The sequence below is a fragment of the Castanea sativa genome, chromosome 4, assembly GCF_040712315.1.
Source record: "Castanea sativa cultivar Marrone di Chiusa Pesio chromosome 4, ASM4071231v1".
NCBI lineage: Eukaryota > Viridiplantae > Streptophyta > Magnoliopsida > Fagales > Fagaceae > Castanea > Castanea sativa.
In genome coordinates, this window is record NC_134016.1 from 20,096,382 (window position 1) to 20,113,934 (window position 17,553).

Consider the following 17,553-nt stretch of genomic DNA (forward strand, 5'->3'; position numbering starts at 1 on the left):
CAAGGAAAAGGTGCGGGAGGAAAAGAAAACAACGGAGGGATCCGAATCGGACCTAAATGGGAATGACATGAAAAGTCTTTTTCAATACCTAGCATTAAGGGCGTTACGACGATATACGAGAGGAATGAAGAAAAACTCGTGATTGGTGTGAAGGGGAAGATCTGTTTATGATATAGTTCAAGAAAGAGTCGTCTCATTTCCTTACTTCTTTGTTCTTTCTAATTCATTCACTTCAAGGATGGTTCTGAATGCCGCGTAACATCATCTTCAACCAACCTCCACCGTACGTACCTTTCGGTGTGGCCACTAAAGAATTGCTTATACACTAAACAGTTGCTTATATACGCTTACTAAAAGACTAACTTTCATTCATTAGGCCAGCGTGAAACTAAGAAAGAGAGATGTGCCTAAAGCGGCATGCAAGCACACCCTGCACGCTAAGAGACCAGGAGAGATGCTCGCAATTACTACCACAAGAAAGCCGCCCCCCTACCCTATCTCTAAAGGGGCCCGTCACTTCGTTCGTACCTTCTTTTCTTGGCTTAGGCTTCCGACTGAACTTACTTTATGGCCTTGCCGCCTGCCGCTAGCAGAAGCTAAGCGCTTGAAAAGCACGCTAAGAAAGGTTGCTTCTGTTGGCCTTTCTGTGCAACAGTCCACCAATAGCGGAAGAGAGGGTTACCGTACATACAAGAGTCTTCCAGTTTTTATGTAAGCTTTTTCTTACTAGTCAAGTAGTACAATAGCTGTCTCTTATCTTATAGCTCGGCGCGGCGGGTCGCCTTTTGAATTCTGTAGATAGAAGAAACTATTAGATAGATAAGGAGTAGGTGAGTGAGTGAGTCCTCACTGACCTGAGCGGTTTCGATCACCTAGCAGGCCTTTTATTTGGTAGGTAAGATCGCCAAAATGTATTATCAGATTTTACTATAAAGGAAGGAACTCGAAGTGAGACGGCACCGTCTTGGGCAACGCAACGATAGTTGGCCCTCTATCATCTTCTATTCGGTAGACTTGGTAAAAGGGCCCCGACTTATTTCCAGAATTAGAGTTCGACTGCAGCTGCCCTTTTTTTTGGGGGGAAAAAGTTCCTTGCCAATTTTCGACCCCGATCTCTTTTAATTTGTTTTGGGTATTACCAAACCTAGCCTAGCCTTTGTCAATCACACTAAAGCAGAGCACCCAACTATGGCAAGGCCCCCTTAAGGGTTAAGTTAGTCAATCCAGCCCGAGACGCGTTCGTTGACAAAACCACCGTAGGAATGGAGACCCTTCAATAGAGCGGAGGCGAACTGATCAACGAGAAAGAAGCCCTAATCACTGGTTGAAGTTTTTTGAGGCAAGAAGCCATTGCCAGGTCCAGCTGAATTGCTCTATTGATATGTAGACTTTTATATTCTGATTTTTATTTATTTCTTTTATTCTTGTATATAATAGGGATATTTCTGTGACTACCAAAAGAACCTAAAGATGCTGAGCACAAACAAGGGAAGCTTAAAGCTCAAGATAATTCTGAAAATATGGCCAAAGATGCTGGTGATGATGATGATGAAGAGAAGGTAAGGATATCATTCATTTCAAATTGTTATCATCTTGTCAATTGAAAGTTAAATTGATCGCTTGGTTTTCTTACAGAATATGACACTTGAAGAATGCGAGAAGGTGTGCTTTGAGAAAGACCGTGCAGGCAAAGGTCACTCTTGATAAGGATGACAGCCTTGTCATCAAACCGGTGGGTAAACTAGTTTGTAGTCTTTTTCTTTTTTTTTTCATTGGTTGTATGTTATATTTGAATGGTTTCATGTTGCTTTTCTAATGTTAATCCAGAAGTCTTTGGAGAAGCTTAAGAAGAAAAATAGCCTTGAAAAAGACGACAAAGCTCAGAAGGTAACTTATGACATTCCCTTCAATGCAATGTGCTCAGTTCCCTAACTTTTTTCTAGATCTCTTTATTTCTGCGATAATTGTTCTTGGCTGATATGTATGTGTTTACATACCAAGAAAGAAAAGCTTAAATATGTATTTGCATTGCCAACTTGTTATTTTCTGTCTAACATTTTCTATTAACAATATTAAATCAGTTCTTTACTTTGGTTAGTAAATCTGTCCCTAATTCAACTATATCTGAATCATGTTTATATCACTCCTGATATTTTATACAGGGCAGCTAAAGTGTACTCTTTCATGGTCAAAATTTATGTTCCCATTGCGATGCTTGATTCATTTTGTTCGGGGAATAGTATCTACACGTTTTCTTCTCTACACTCTAGTCATGCGGTCTTTCTGTTTTATTTATATTTCAGTTCTTTTCTTTGAGCCATTATATCCATGTAGTGCAAAGGTGGATGGCGGTGGGTGGATTCAGGGTTTATCTTAGTATGGTGTTCTCATATAATACATATGTTTTGTTTGCAGTCAATGAACATTAATGAACTCCTAGAGGGTCAAAAACATATAACTGGAGCCATGCTATACTCCTCAACCTAAGAATTTTCCCTAAGAACACTATCATTTGAATGAGCTAGGTTCCTCTCAATTTCTAGTGGAATGGAGATAGTCCATTTTAGTGTTCATATTGTATTTGTTGTATGTAACAGGTATACATGATGATGGCACTAGAGACATCTTTAGATTTGTAATGCTTAAAATCTTAACCATGAAATCGATTCATTTGAGATGGAGAGGATCCTATTCCCATTTCAACTTAATCAGATTTGATCAACTTTGTTTAAAATGTAATATGCAACATTTAATTAATTTGTACTTCCTTTTCAAAAAAATGTGTGGTGTTTGAAGATCAGGTGTCAATCCTGTTTTTTCAATTAATTTGTACTTCTTATTTCCTCTTGACTCTGCTCTTCGTAACATAATAAAGTTGCAGGATGTCCACCAGTATAATTCGTTCACTAAAATGTTGGGGCCAGAGAGTCTTGCAAAGGTTCTTCCTGGAGTTGAAACCATTGAAGAAGGTAACAACTGCTTTTATTTATTTATTTATTGTGTTTCACTTCCTGTATGGTGATAAAGTTTATCCATCTAGGGAAAAAGAAGTTAATTGTTCTGGCAAATAGCTGTAAATAATTTTGTGCTTGCAACAGAAAATATTCCGGCGACATTTTTAAGATTCAAAACTTTATTGTGCATAATAGTAATAGGAACAGTGACTAATAATAATAGAATTTACAATAGTAATAGACCCAATTGAATTTACAATAATAATAGACCCAATAAGTGGCTTAGAATTTATTTTTAATTTGATTAGGATTAGTTGTAACCTAATAGAATTGGTTTTGTTGTAGTGTATGAGTCAGATCATTAGGTTTTGTTGTAGTATATCATGCAAGGTGGTTTCCTTTGTGTAGTTAAGGTGAGGAACTAGTTTGTGTTAAAATTGGTTGACTGGAATGGCTTGGAGTTTGTTTAGCACTTCTCTGTTTTGCAACGCTATTATACGTTCTTTAAGTAGTTCTGTGGTGAAAATTGTTGTGCTTTTGTACCATATTCATGTTAGTAGTTTGTTTATTATTTGCATTATTCTTGTTATGCATTTTTCTTGATATGCCCAAAAGTTTTTGAGCTGAGTTCCTAAGATTGTTTTGAGTTTATGTGCTCTATAGTAAGTTAAATCTCATGTAAACGATTTTCATGATCTCTTATGAGCAGTCTCTCTTACCTTATGAAGTTGATGTATCACTTATTTGTTGCCCCAATAGTTATTCTCATTTTGCTTTTGGTTGTTTTGGAACCTATATGTAGGTTGTTGTGCATGATCTTGCCTTAAAAAAAAGGAAAAGCTGGGTCAGAATGTGAGTAGGTACTTGATTTTGAATCAAAGCTGGGTTATCCAATTTCTCAATGAAGGCGAATCTTTCTAAATTTTTCTTGTATATATGAACATGTTTTCTGTTATGTTTTGGGAAAGCCTTGTTGCTTTTAATAAAAAATTGTCAAAGAAGATATAGTCTCTTGATCATTATACTAGTTTTATAAAACTAAAACCTAGTTTTACTTACTATAAGTAAAAATGATGCACATTTTAGGATGCAGATGGATAGATTACAAATTGTGTAGTGACTTCCACTAAGGTTTCAGATTGCATTTGTTTTCTTTACAGTTTCGATTTGACACCTTATCTTGTTAAAAAATTCCTTTGTTTTTAAATTTCTATTTTTACTGGTCATGAAATCAGGTTGATTTTTTAAAACCCCTCTTATGGTTAGTTGTAAGTGAAATTTGATGTTGAGCGTGACAGTTGTGGCTTTTGATTTACTTTTCTCTAGCATGTTACTTGAATTCGTTGATGTACAATAGATTAGAATTTATTGCGTATGAGATATTGCATATTTTGGTGCTTTGAATATTTCCTCGTAGAGTCTCATTTAGAATCAAATGGTTAAATGAGGTATGATGAATAGGCATGGAAATTAAAGTGAACGATTAGAATGTTTTCCATCATGAATTTGTTTCCAATTGAAGCTTATGCATGTGGACTTGGCTAAATGAGGTATTATGACTTAATTTCTTTTCTTAGATCTTGTTGATAGCCAATGACGGGTCGGAATTCTGACCATGTGGTGATTTCTCTACCATTGATTATGATTGTGTTTTTTTTTTTGGTGATGGTAGCGACGACGAGGACTTGTCCATTGACATCAATACGCTGCATGACATTTTTGGAGAAGATCCTAAGCCTTCACAATTACAGGTAGGTTCTTCAATATTTTTGCTCTCTAAATTCTATAATTTGATGTTTTTTTTTTTTGAGGAATATTCAATTGTGTAGGTCAAATAGTGTGTAGTAACTAGTTAGCTAGTACTTTAAAAATCCCACCCTAGATAGTAATGTGTTTCTCTCAATCATTGAATTTTGAATTTATGCTACACTCTGTTTGTCTTAAAACTTAATTGAGAAGAAACTTCCTCAAAGCATAGCTATTGATTTGACCCTAAAAGAAATAATCAAAATGGGTTTTAATTGTTTAGCGGGGTTTATGAGAAGGGTAAGACTTACGTACAGTACTTAGGTGTTGTTCTTTAAGTTCCATTCTTAAGATTCTGCCATGTGGATTTTTTTTTATGAGATGAAAGTGTATTTTTTAATTAAATAGCCACATGGCTAAATCTTAAAAGGGGAACTTAAGAAACATCATCTAAGATACTGTACCTAAGTTTTGTCCTTGAGAATTATCACCCTTTGTTGAAATCTCAACTTTTATGAAGTTAGTAGAGCGCATAGTACTGGCAGTGGAGGTTGTAGAAATGGTGATTTTGGTTTGATTGAAAATTTTATTTGGTATTTGTAGCCTAGCTTTACAATAAACCTTTTATTTTTGAATGGCATTGAATATGGTCCTGCATGCTAAGGTGATTTAGTAATTCTTGGATTGATACAAGTGTTATTAGTTTCCTTTATTACATGATAATATTTTGTTTCCTTTTATATCTAAACATGGCAGCCAATGTATTCTTACTTGCACTGTTTTCTAATTTAACCTCGTGTCTGGACATACATAGCTAAATAGTCCCCATGGAGTTTGGAAATAAATTCTTGCATTTAATTGGGTAATCAATGACTTGATTAAACTGTGATTGCATGATTTATTTTCTTCCCTTTTTTTATATGGTTGACATGCATAATACTTTCCTTGTACATTGGTCTTGAAGATTTGAATTCAAATTTAAAGTCGATCGATCAATTTAAGGGAAGTCTTGAATGGGCATTTAAAGAGGAAATCTTTTCTAATCAATGAGAATTAAATCTTTTGTCAACTATTTCAAAGATGAGGTTTTGGAAAGCAAGTAATAAATACTTTCAATGTTAAAAGATTTTCTTTTGGAAATTAATTTGATATAAAATTGGGGATGGAATTTGGTAAGTAATAAAATATGGTTGGTTATTAAATTCTCACATGTCTACATGTTTTGATGATCACATGCTCTCATGCTTTGATTATTAAATGCTCACATATCTACATGCTTTAATAATGATATGCTCCTACGTGAACATGCTTTGATGATTACATGCTCCCATATTCTTACATGCTTGTATGCTAATATGCTAGTATGCTCTCATGTGCACATGCTTGTGTGCTCCCATACACACATACTTGTGTGCTCTCTTTTGTTGACCTTCACATGCTTGATTTTCTTCCACATGATCCTTTTTCTGCTTTCTATTTTATTTGTTTCACATGATCCGTAGAGGAACACTAGGGCTTAGATGTATGCGTGGATTCACATAGACCCATAAGATAGACACCACTTGACCATTATCAAGCTATGATATTTGAAAGATGGCTATGGCTAGGTAAGATTAGGGTGCCTAACCTCTTCCCATCCTACATCCTAACTCCAGACCTAGTCTGGTAGGTAGATCTTCATGGAGTCATGTTTTAGTTCTTGGACCGATAACTAGGTGGTGACTCCTTCGTCTATTTTTAAGTGATGATCACATTCTCCCATGCTCACATGCTCCCATGCTTTGATAATCCCATGGTCCCATGTTCTCATGTTCTCATGTTCACATGCATTGATATTCACATGTTTGATATCCACACATATTTGCACACATTTGGATGATGATGAGTCTATATGCTTAGAGGTATAATTGATCATGCGATTGGACATTCATGTGCTCAAATGCCTTGACAATTGTGCTTGAATTTTGAGGTGATTGGACGGTAAGAGGTATGTGTACTTGGGTGCTTAAATGCTCATATGCTTGTTTGCACTATGATCACATGCTTGTATGCTCTCATGCTAACATGTTTGTATACTCTCATGCTTAAATGCTCATAAGTTAAATTAAGTGTCACTCCTTCATAAAATTTATTCATTAATTCTCAATAAGCATCAATCCTTTTTTTGTATCCATATGTGCAGACACTTGGATATCAATATATTTATATTTTTGGAGACTGATGTGCTCATCCATTTTGATGCACGTGCGTGCTAATGCTCATTAGTTCTTACATGCTTAGTTGCTCACATTTTTACATGCTACGATGATCGTAGGCTCCCACGATGACAGGCTTGGTTGCTGACATGCTTGGTTGCTGACATGCTTGATTGCTCACATGCTTGAATGCTTATAGGTTGGAATGCTCACATGCTCTTGATGATTACATACTCCCATGATAACAAGATTTGGTGATGACATGACCCCATACTCATATACTTTGATTATGACGTGCTCCCATGCTCACATACATTGATATTCATATGTTTGATATCCATATACATATGCACACACTTGGATGATGATATGTCTATAGGCTTGGAGGCTTAAGTGATCGTGTAGTTGGGCGTTCGTGCACTCAAATGCATTAACAATTGTGCTCGAATGCAAAGTTGATTGGGAGATTAGAGGTATGTATACTTGGGTGCTTAAATGCTTATATACTTGCATGCTCTCATGATCAAATGCAAATGTTCTCATGCTTTGTTGATAATATGCCCACATGTGTACTTGCTTTGATGATCACATACTCATATGTCTACTTGCTTTGGTGATCACATGCTCCGATGTTTAGATCCTTTGATGTTCAAATTCTTTGATGATCACGTGCTTCGATGATCGTATGCTCACATGCCTACATTCTTTGACGATCACATGTCTACTTTCTTGTATAACTTCACATGCATATGCTTGGATGCTTTGATGATTACATGCGCCTATGTTCAAATGCTTTGATATTTTCATGCTCATTAGAATTGATATTCACATGTTTACTATCCACACACATGTGCGCACACTTGGATACTAATATGTCTATAAGCTTGGAGGCTTAAGTGATCAGGTAGTTGGACGTTCGTGCGCTCGGAAGCTTTGACGATTTTGCTTGAATGCTAAGGTGATTGCAAGATTAAAGGTATGTGTACTTGGGTTCTTAAATGCTCGTATGCTCTAGTGATCACATGCTTATATGCTCTCATGCTTAAATACTTGTACACTCTCATGCTTAAATGCTCACATTTAAATTAAGTGTCACTCCTTTGTAAGATTTATTTTTTAACCACATGTGCACACACTTGAATGATGATAAATCTATATGCTTTGAAGTTGATATGCTCATGTAGTTGGATGCTTGGGCACTCATATGCTTTGATGATCGTTTGCTCCTATGTCTATATGCTTTGATGAGAACATGTCCATTTGCCTATACACCTTGATGCTCATATGCTTAGACACTTTTATGATTGGATGCTCCTTTGTTAACATGATTTGTTGATCACATGCATCTAAGTTCATAAGCCACGTTGATAGATTGCTTCCATGTCTACATGATTTGATGATCACATGCCCACTTACCTATATGCCTTCGAGCTCTTATGCTTGAATGCTGATTTGATTGGGAGCTTAGAGGTATGTGTACTAAGGTGCTTAAATGCTCATATGCATGTATGCTTTCATGATCACATGTTCGTATGTTCACATGCTTTGTTGATAACCTACTCACATTTGTCTTTGTTGTGTTGATAAAATGCTCACATGTCTACTTGCATTGATGATCACATGCTCATATACTCCCATGCTTTGATGTTCACATATTTCGATGATCATATGCTCCTATGTCTATATGCTTTGATGATCACATGCCCACTTACCTGTATGCCATTATTCCCATATGCTTGGATGCTTTGATGATTACTTGCTCATGCTTTGGTGATTACATGCTCACATACATTGATATTCACATGTTTGATATCCACACACAATGTGCACACACGATGATCATGAAATGTCTATAGGCTTGGAGGTGTAAGTGATCGTGTTATCGGACGTAGATGCACTCAAATGATTCGACGATTGTGCTTGAGTGCTTAGGAGATTGGGAGATTAGAGGTATGTGTACTAGGGTGCTTAAATGCTCATATGCTTTTATGCTCTCACGATCACATTATTGCTTAAGCTCATGATCAAATGTTTGTATGTTCTCATGCTTTTTTGATAACATGTACACGTGTATTTGCTTCGATAATCACATGCTCACGTGTCTACATATGCATCAATGATTATATTCTCCCACGCTTACATGCTTTAACAATCACATTCGCATTTACCTATATAAATTCATGCTTATACACTTGGACGATTTGATGATTACATGCTCCTACATTCAAATGCCTTGATAATCGCATGCTCACAAGCATTGATATTCACTGCTATGATGTCCACAAACATGTGCACACACTTGGATGCTAATATATTTATAGGCTTGGAGGCTAAAGTGATCATGTGGTTAGACGTTTTGTGAGCTCAAAAGCTTTGACGGTTTTTTTTTAATGCTGTGTTGATTGGTAGATTTGAGGTATGTGTACTTGGGTTCTTAAATGCTCAAATGCTTGTATGCTCTAATGATCACATGCTTGTATGCCCTCAAAATCAAATGCTTGTATACTCATGCTTAATGCTTACATATAAATTAAGTGTCATTCCTTCATAAGATTTATTTTTTAACCATATGTGCACACACTTGAATGACGATATATCTATATTCTTGGAGACTGAAACGATCATGTAGTAGGATGGTCGGGCACTCGCTCGATTTGATGATCATGCTTAAATCCTAAGGTGATTGGACAGTAAGATGTATGTGTGTACTTGGATGTTTAAATGCTCATGTGTTTGTATGTTCAATGCTTTGTTGATCAAGTGCTCACATGTGTGCACTCATGATCAAATGGTTGTATACTCTCATTCTTAAATGCTTACATATAAATTATCACTCCATATGATTTATTTTTTAACCACATGTGCGCACACTTGAATGATCACATGCTTTTTTGTTCACATGCTTTGATGATCATAAAGTGCTTCCATATTTACATGCTTTGATGACCACGTGACCATTTGCATGTACGCCTTCAAGCTCATATGCTTAGACGCTTTGATGATTACCTACTCCTATTTTGAAATGCTTCGAATATTGCGTGCTCACATGCATTACTAGTCACATGTTTGATATCCACAAACGTGCACACACTTGGATGATGGAATGTCTATTGGCTAGAAGGCTATAGTGCTCATGTAGTAGGATGCTTGTACATTCAAATGCGTTGATGATTTTGCTTGAATGCTGAGATGATTTGGAGATTAGAGGTATGTGTACTTGGGTGCTTAAACACTCATATGCATGTATGCTTTGATGATCACATACTTGTGATGGAAAAATATATGTTTGTATCGCATACAAAACATATGCAGTGGAAAATTAATGGATCTACTTCATTCGCAATTGTTAACATGTACTATGCAAATTTCAGAATTCAAGAACAAGAGAGCATACCTTGGTGTGGTGAAAATCAAAACCAAAATCAGAAGTACTTAGGAACACTTTTAATTTTCACTCAAATTCCACTTTACGCCCAAGAAGTGTGGTCTCTCAATCAGTTTCCAAGGGAGAATGATAGAGTGTCTTATTCTCATATACACACAATTTCACAATGATGTCTCTCTCTTTTTTATACATTAAAATTCTGTATGTTTCTCTCCTTATAACTGATTATCTTAATTAGGCTAGCCTTTTGGGCCTTTCCAATTGGGCTTTAGTATGTGGCTTGGAGTGGGACCAATATGACACTAGCTCCAATGGGCCTTGAGTTTTTCTGTCAACTTTTGACAAGTCCAAAGTTACCATTAACTATATTTAATACTACTATATAAACATAGTTGCACTCTAGGCCTTTATTTATAAATTGTATCCCAAGACTTTATTATACATGCAACCCCTTCATAAAATATTCATAGTAATACAAGTCATAAATGTAGACTGTCACTTTGTAGATTACTACATCTTAATCCTTGAGTACCCGGTTTAATCTTTTAAGTTATTCATCATATATTTATGAAATCCAATTTCATAAATATATACTTTAGTAACTATTTATTAAAGTAGTTAGGCCTAACATTCTAAATAACAAACCCATTAAACTTATCTCAAAGGAATATTTTGTATCTCCGTTAAGAGACTATGAATTCCATCTTGAGAATATATGTTCCATTAACATTAAATGTGGCTGCCTAATATACTGAGGTTTTGACTATTACTATAGATCTCACTCCTAATATATCAAAGCAACTTATACTTCATGATCAGGTCCATTATGCTCTTAGGATTAAGAGTTCATGTAAATATAAGTCATGAGAATTATTATTCATTTAAAAGTCGTTAGGAGAACAATAAATCTCATAGTAGTCCAGTTCAATATGTCTTAACTCTTAAAACATATCAACATACCAACTAGAAGTCTCCACTTCCATGATTAAGACAAATAATCTTAGTTGATATGTTATAGTCTTCGCAGATGAAATGCCCAATTTCATCACTGACTACGAACTAAAATTCTGAGTTTACAAAGAACTTGTGACTTATATCTTTTATGACTAAATCACATAAATCACATACTATGCATCTCATGGACTATATGCTAATGTCCAATATTCATGTTACTATTATTTTAGATTATAATAAAACAACTTTACTAATACAACATTAAGTCATACATAATGTCATACATAGCATCATATAATAGGATTTAAGGGCACTGATTCTAACAGCTTGTATATTCACACGCTTTGTTCATCACCTACTCATATTTGTCATTGCTTTGATGATAAAATGCTCACATGTTCACTTGCTTTGATGATCACATGAGCACATGCTTTGATGTTCACATGTTCAATGATCGTGTGTTCCCATTTCAGATGCTTGGATGCTTTGATGATTACTTGATCATATGTACAAATGCTTTGATGATTGCATGTTGACATGCATTTATATTCATATGTTTGATGATCACACACATGCACACACAATGATCATGAAATGTCTGTAGGCTTGGAGACATAAGTGATCGAATTGTCGAACATATGTGTGCTTAAATGCTTTGATGATTGCGCTTGAATGCTGAGAAGATTGAGAGATTAGAGGTATGTGTATTGGGGTACTTAAATGCTCATATTCTTGTATGCTCTCACGATCACATTCTTGTTTGATCTCATGATCAAATGCTTTTATGTTCTCATGCATTGTTGATAATATGCTCACATGTATACTTGCTTTGACGATCAAATGCTCTCATGTCTACATGCTCATATGGCGATCAAATTCTCCAATGTTTTAGATGCTTTGATGTTCAATTCTTTGATTCTCACATGATTTGATGATCATATACTCCTATGCCTACATACTTTAATGATCAAATCCCCACTTGCTTGTATAACTTCATGCTCATATGCTTGGAAATTTGATGATTACATGATACCATGTTAAAATGCTTTTATAATTGCATGCTCACAAACATTGATATTCACTTGTATGATATCCACACACATGTACACACACTTGGATGTTAATATATTTATAGGCTTGGAGGCTTAGGTGATCATGTAGTTTGACGTTCATGCGCTCAAACATTTTAACGATTTTGCTTGAATGCTTAGGTGATTGGTAGATTTGAGGTATGTGAACATTGGTTCTTAAATGCTCATATGCTTGTATGCTCTAATGATGACATTCTAGTATTCTCTCAAGATCAAATGCTTGTACACTCTCATGCTTAAATGCTTACATATAAATTAAGTGTCACTCCATCATAAGATTTATTTTTTAAGCACTTGCACTACTTGAATCACGATATATCTATATGCTTAGAGACTGAAATGCTCATGTAGTTGGATGCTCGGGCACACACATGCTTTGACGATAGTGCTTAATTCCTCAAGTGATGGGATGGTAAGTTGTATGTGTACTTGGATGCTAAAATGCTCACTTGCTTGTATGTTCAATGCTTGGTTGATCATATGCTCACATGTGTACTTGCTTTGATGATCATTTGCTAATATGTCTATTTGCTTAAATGATTACATGTTTTTATGTTCACATCTTTTGAGATTCATATGCTTTTATATTCACATCTTTTGAGATTCATATACTTTTATGTTTACATGCTTTGATGATCGTATGCTTAGAGGTATGTCTACTTGCTTTGAAAAGAAGTTGTCCACTTGGCTATAGGCCTTAATGCTCATGTGCTTGGGCACTTCTATGATTGGATGCTCCTATGTTAACATGCTTCTTTGATGATCACATGTTTTGATGGTCATATGCTCCTATGCCTACATGCTTTAACGATAACATGCCCACTTGCTTGTATAATTTCATGCTCATACGTTTGGATGATTTAATGATTATATGTGTAACGTCCCATCCTGTTAAAAAACAAAAAAGGTGTAAGGTGAGATATTTTTGGGACCACACGTGCCCCACCTACTCATTCACTACCCACCACTCATCTCACATTATCACTCCATCACTTGGCCGGCCATCCCTTCTTATTTTCCTTTCTTTCTTTTCTTCTTTTTCATTTTCGGTAGAACACTCCTCTCCACTTCCTCAAACTCTCCCGCCGGTACCTCCCTATCACTATTTCCACCATCATTTTTCCGGCAAGATCACTGGAAAAATTCTTGTGAACCCATAAGCACCTTCACATCTTTTATTTGAGATAAAAATTTCTAATCTTTTTGGTGGGTTTTACACTTTTGCTTGAGGTTATTTTTATCTAAGCTTTAATAATGATATCCATGTGATTTATGAGCATTGGAAGTGATATTTATGTGTTTTTATGTATGGGTTTTGTATTGGTGGAATTATTTGATGAGTGGATATATAATTTGTGCTAAAAATGACTACTTAAGATTTATGTATGGTGAAAATGTTGGAAAATCTGATTTTGTATCTCATACAAAACACACAGCGGAAGCAACAAACATAGATCTATTTCATTCATGATTGATAACATGCACAATGTAAGTTTCAAAATTTAAGAACAAGATAGCGTACCTTGGTGCGGTGAAATTCAAAACAAAATATTAGAAGTACTTGGGAACACTTTTAATCTTCACTCCAATTCCACTTTACGCCTAAGAAGTGTGGCCTCTCAATCAGTTTCCAAGGGAGAATAATTGAGTGGCTTCACTCACACATACACACCATTTCACAATGATATCTCTCATTTTTCTAATAAAAAATTCTGTATGTTTCTCCCTTTATAACAAACTAATTATCTAATTGGGCTGGCCTATTGGGCCTTTGCAATTGGGCTTTAGTGTGTGGCTTGGAGTGGGACCAATAAGACACAAGCTCCAATGGGTCTTGGGCTTTTTTGTCAACTCTTGACAAGTCCAAAGTTACAATTAATTATATTTAATACCATTATATAAATATAATTGCACTCTAGGCCTTATTAATAAAACTCTAATAATATCATTTGACCCGTCCATGAAATATCCACAGTGAACAAAGTCATAATAAACTGCCACTTTGTAAACAACTATTTTATCCTTGAGTATCTGATTTAATCTTTTAGTTATTCACATTTATTGAAATCCAATTTCAATAAATATAAGTTTTAGTAACTCCTTACTAAAGTGGGCGCATTGAATAACTATTTCCCATTAAACTTATCTCAAGGGGATATTTCGTGTCTCTATAAAAAGAGATTATGGATTCCATCTTGAGAATATGTGTTCCCTCAACACTACGTGTGGTTACCCAACATACTGAGGTTTTAAACATGAATATTAGATCTCACTCCTGATATATCAAAGTAACCTACATTTCATGATCGGGTTCACTACCCTCTCAGGATTAAAAGTCTATGAAATTAGAAGTCGTGAGATTAATTATTCAGATGACAATTGTTGATTGAATAATTAATCTCACAGCGGTCCAGTTCAATATGTCCTAACTCTTAAGACACATCGACACATAAACTAGAAGTCTCCACTTCCATGATCAAGACAAATAATCTTAGTTGATGTGTTATAGTCTTCATAGATGAAACACCTAATTTCATCACCGACTACGAACTACATTTTGAGTTTACAAGGAACTTGTGATTTACATCTTCTGTGACTAAATCACATAAATCACATACAATGCATCTCATGGACTATGATAATGTCCCATTAGTTCATTTATAAATAGTCTCATATAACTAAACAATTTAATTATTTATGACATGCCAATAAATTGGATTTTTAGGGCATAAACCCCAACAGGAAAATTTAGGGGTTTTAAGTTATGACATGTGATGGTCGGTAAATTTAATTTTTTTATTGCCATTAGGTTTATTTGGAGTTAGTTGAAGTCCTAAATTTCTTGTCTTGAAGGATATTTTGATTTTTCTTTTACAGGTCTCTTAATAATGTAGTGTAAATTTTATGGAAGCTAGTCATAATGTTGGAGATGATATTAAATGGGTTAACTTTATAAATTGGAGTTGAAGCCTTGTGAATCAATTTGTTGAGAAACTTTGGAAAGTGGTATATATTATTATTGATGAGGTTAAATACTAGTCTTACCTACTTAAGCGCTTATTTGGCAAATCCTAAATTGTAGCTAGATACAATTTCAAGCTCTATACTTATTGTGATAGGTTTACTTGATATTGTTTAGGTTCTAGCTAATCTCCTTGGAGCTTGGAGAGTTAGGCTTTTGTGGTTGCGAGGTAAGTAGCTTCTTAATGGGATATTTTTGGAAATTAACCATGTTTCATAAATGATGTTTTTGGGTCAAACACATTTTGGAAAATTATATATGGATATATGTTTTCTTAAAAGTGTAGTGTTGTGATCCTATTATATATTATTATATATGAAAATGCATCATATTTGGTATTGCATTTGGGGAAATGCATGAATTGTTGACATGAAAAATATGAGCATCTTTTATTTAATCTTTGATAAGGAAATTATGGATTTTTATGGTTTATTGGAAAATCTAAAGATGTGTATCTTGTCCTATTATTTGGGAAATTGATAAAAAATCTTTTTGACAAGAATGAAGTTGAAGACCTTACAAACTTTGTGGAAGTTAGATTATTTATGGACTTTCTGAAACTACCTGGATAGAAACTGTATTTGGAAGGAAATGTATACTGTGAGCTTTATGTGGTTTTAACACCATGCCATGTGTGATTTCTCGGTGATCACCCGATTTAGTTTTCGTAGTCTTTGTGACAACAGAATCAAATCCAGGTTAGTGCCCTTTCACTTTGGATGACGCGTTCTTCCCTGCTGCCCATAGAGGGAAGAGGTTCCTTGATTGTGTGTGGGTGAGGCTGCTGTCCATGGGGCCAAGAGACCACATGCAAGAGAGGTCCTATTTGACGCGCTCTCTCTGCTGCGCATGTGGAGAGAGAAAAACCATGAGGGTATGGGTGAGGCTGCTGTCCATGGGTCAAGAGTCTGCATACCAGAGAGGACAACACCATGCCAGTTGTGAATGGGTGGATCCCCTGACCGGTCTATGTGGTAGAGTGGTATATTTGTAATAATTTACCGTATGTTAGATTTTATGGCTTGGAAAATTATATTGTTAGTGCTCACAGATTGTAGATTATGGTATATAGTTTCAAGGTATTTACTTTGAGAAACTTTGTGTTTCATTACTTAATCATTCTTGTCATATTATTATTATTAAAGATGAAACTTGCATATCCCCCACCCCCATTAATTATGCTACTTACTGGGCTCTGTCTCATTCTATTATTTTTATAAACTTTTCAGAGCAGGCAACAATTTTTGAGACAGCTTTATTGGTGGCTAACAGTAGTTAGACTAACTATTGATGGAGGCTGAACTTGGTAATGGAGACATTAGATGATGTACATCTTAGAATAGGCTTGACTCATTCGTTTGTATATTGTAGTGGTTGTGACTTTATTCCCACTGATGGGACAAGCTGTTGATATGTAATTATTTATTTAGACCTCTATTCTTTTGTGGCCAATGGTCCTTGTAATTAATGCTTAGAGCTCTAAATTACTTTGAGAGCATATTCAATGCAATTATTATGATAATTATTGATGTTGGTACTTGATAGGATTTATGTGGATTGAATTGTCAAAAAAGGAAAAATTTACAGGTAGTTGAGACGTCTTTCGCATGCTTTGGACCCCTTGGGGTTTGGGGCGTGACAATATGCTTCTATGTTCAAAGGCTTTGATAATCGCATGCTCACAAGGATTGATATTCACTCATATGATATTCATAAGAAATGAATGCTGAGGTGATTGGTAGATTTGATGTATGTGTACTTGGATTCTTAAATTCTGATATGTTTTATGCTCTAATGATAACATGATTGTATGCTCTTATGATCAAATGATTGTATTCTCTCATGCTTAAATGCTACACATAAATTAAGTGTTACTCCTTCATAAGATTTATTTTTTAACCACATGTGAAAACACTTGATCGATGATACATCTATACGCATGGAGACTAAAACGTTCATGTAGTTGGATGCTCGGGCACACACATGCTTTGATGATTGTGCTCAAATCCTAAGGTAAATGAACGGTAAGATGTATGTGTACTTTGAGGTTTGAATGCTCATGTGCTTGTATGTTCACATGCTTTGTTGATCTCGCGCTCGCATGTGTACTTCCTTTGATGATCATATGCTCTCATGTCTACTTACTTAGATGATCACATGCTTTCATGTTCAAATCTTTCGAAATTCACATATTTCTATGTACACT

The 17,553-nt window shown here is 35.2% G+C and overlaps 2 long non-coding RNA genes across 2 annotated transcripts; both read left to right on the plus strand.

Annotated features, from left to right (window-relative positions):
* Positions 1-1,465: 1,465 nt before the first annotated feature.
* Positions 1,466-2,962, plus strand: LOC142630296 (uncharacterized). The gene is made up of 4 exons (XR_012843273.1): positions 1,466-1,559; positions 1,636-1,732; positions 1,828-1,887; positions 2,882-2,962. It is a non-coding gene; the product is annotated as an uncharacterized LOC142630296 (long non-coding RNA).
* A 5,791-nt stretch (positions 2,963-8,753) lies between these two features.
* Positions 8,754-16,816, plus strand: LOC142630295 (uncharacterized). Its single transcript, XR_012843272.1, has 3 exons — positions 8,754-8,845; positions 15,465-15,516; positions 16,577-16,816. It is a non-coding gene; the product is annotated as an uncharacterized LOC142630295 (long non-coding RNA).
* Positions 16,817-17,553: the final 737 nt, after the last annotated feature.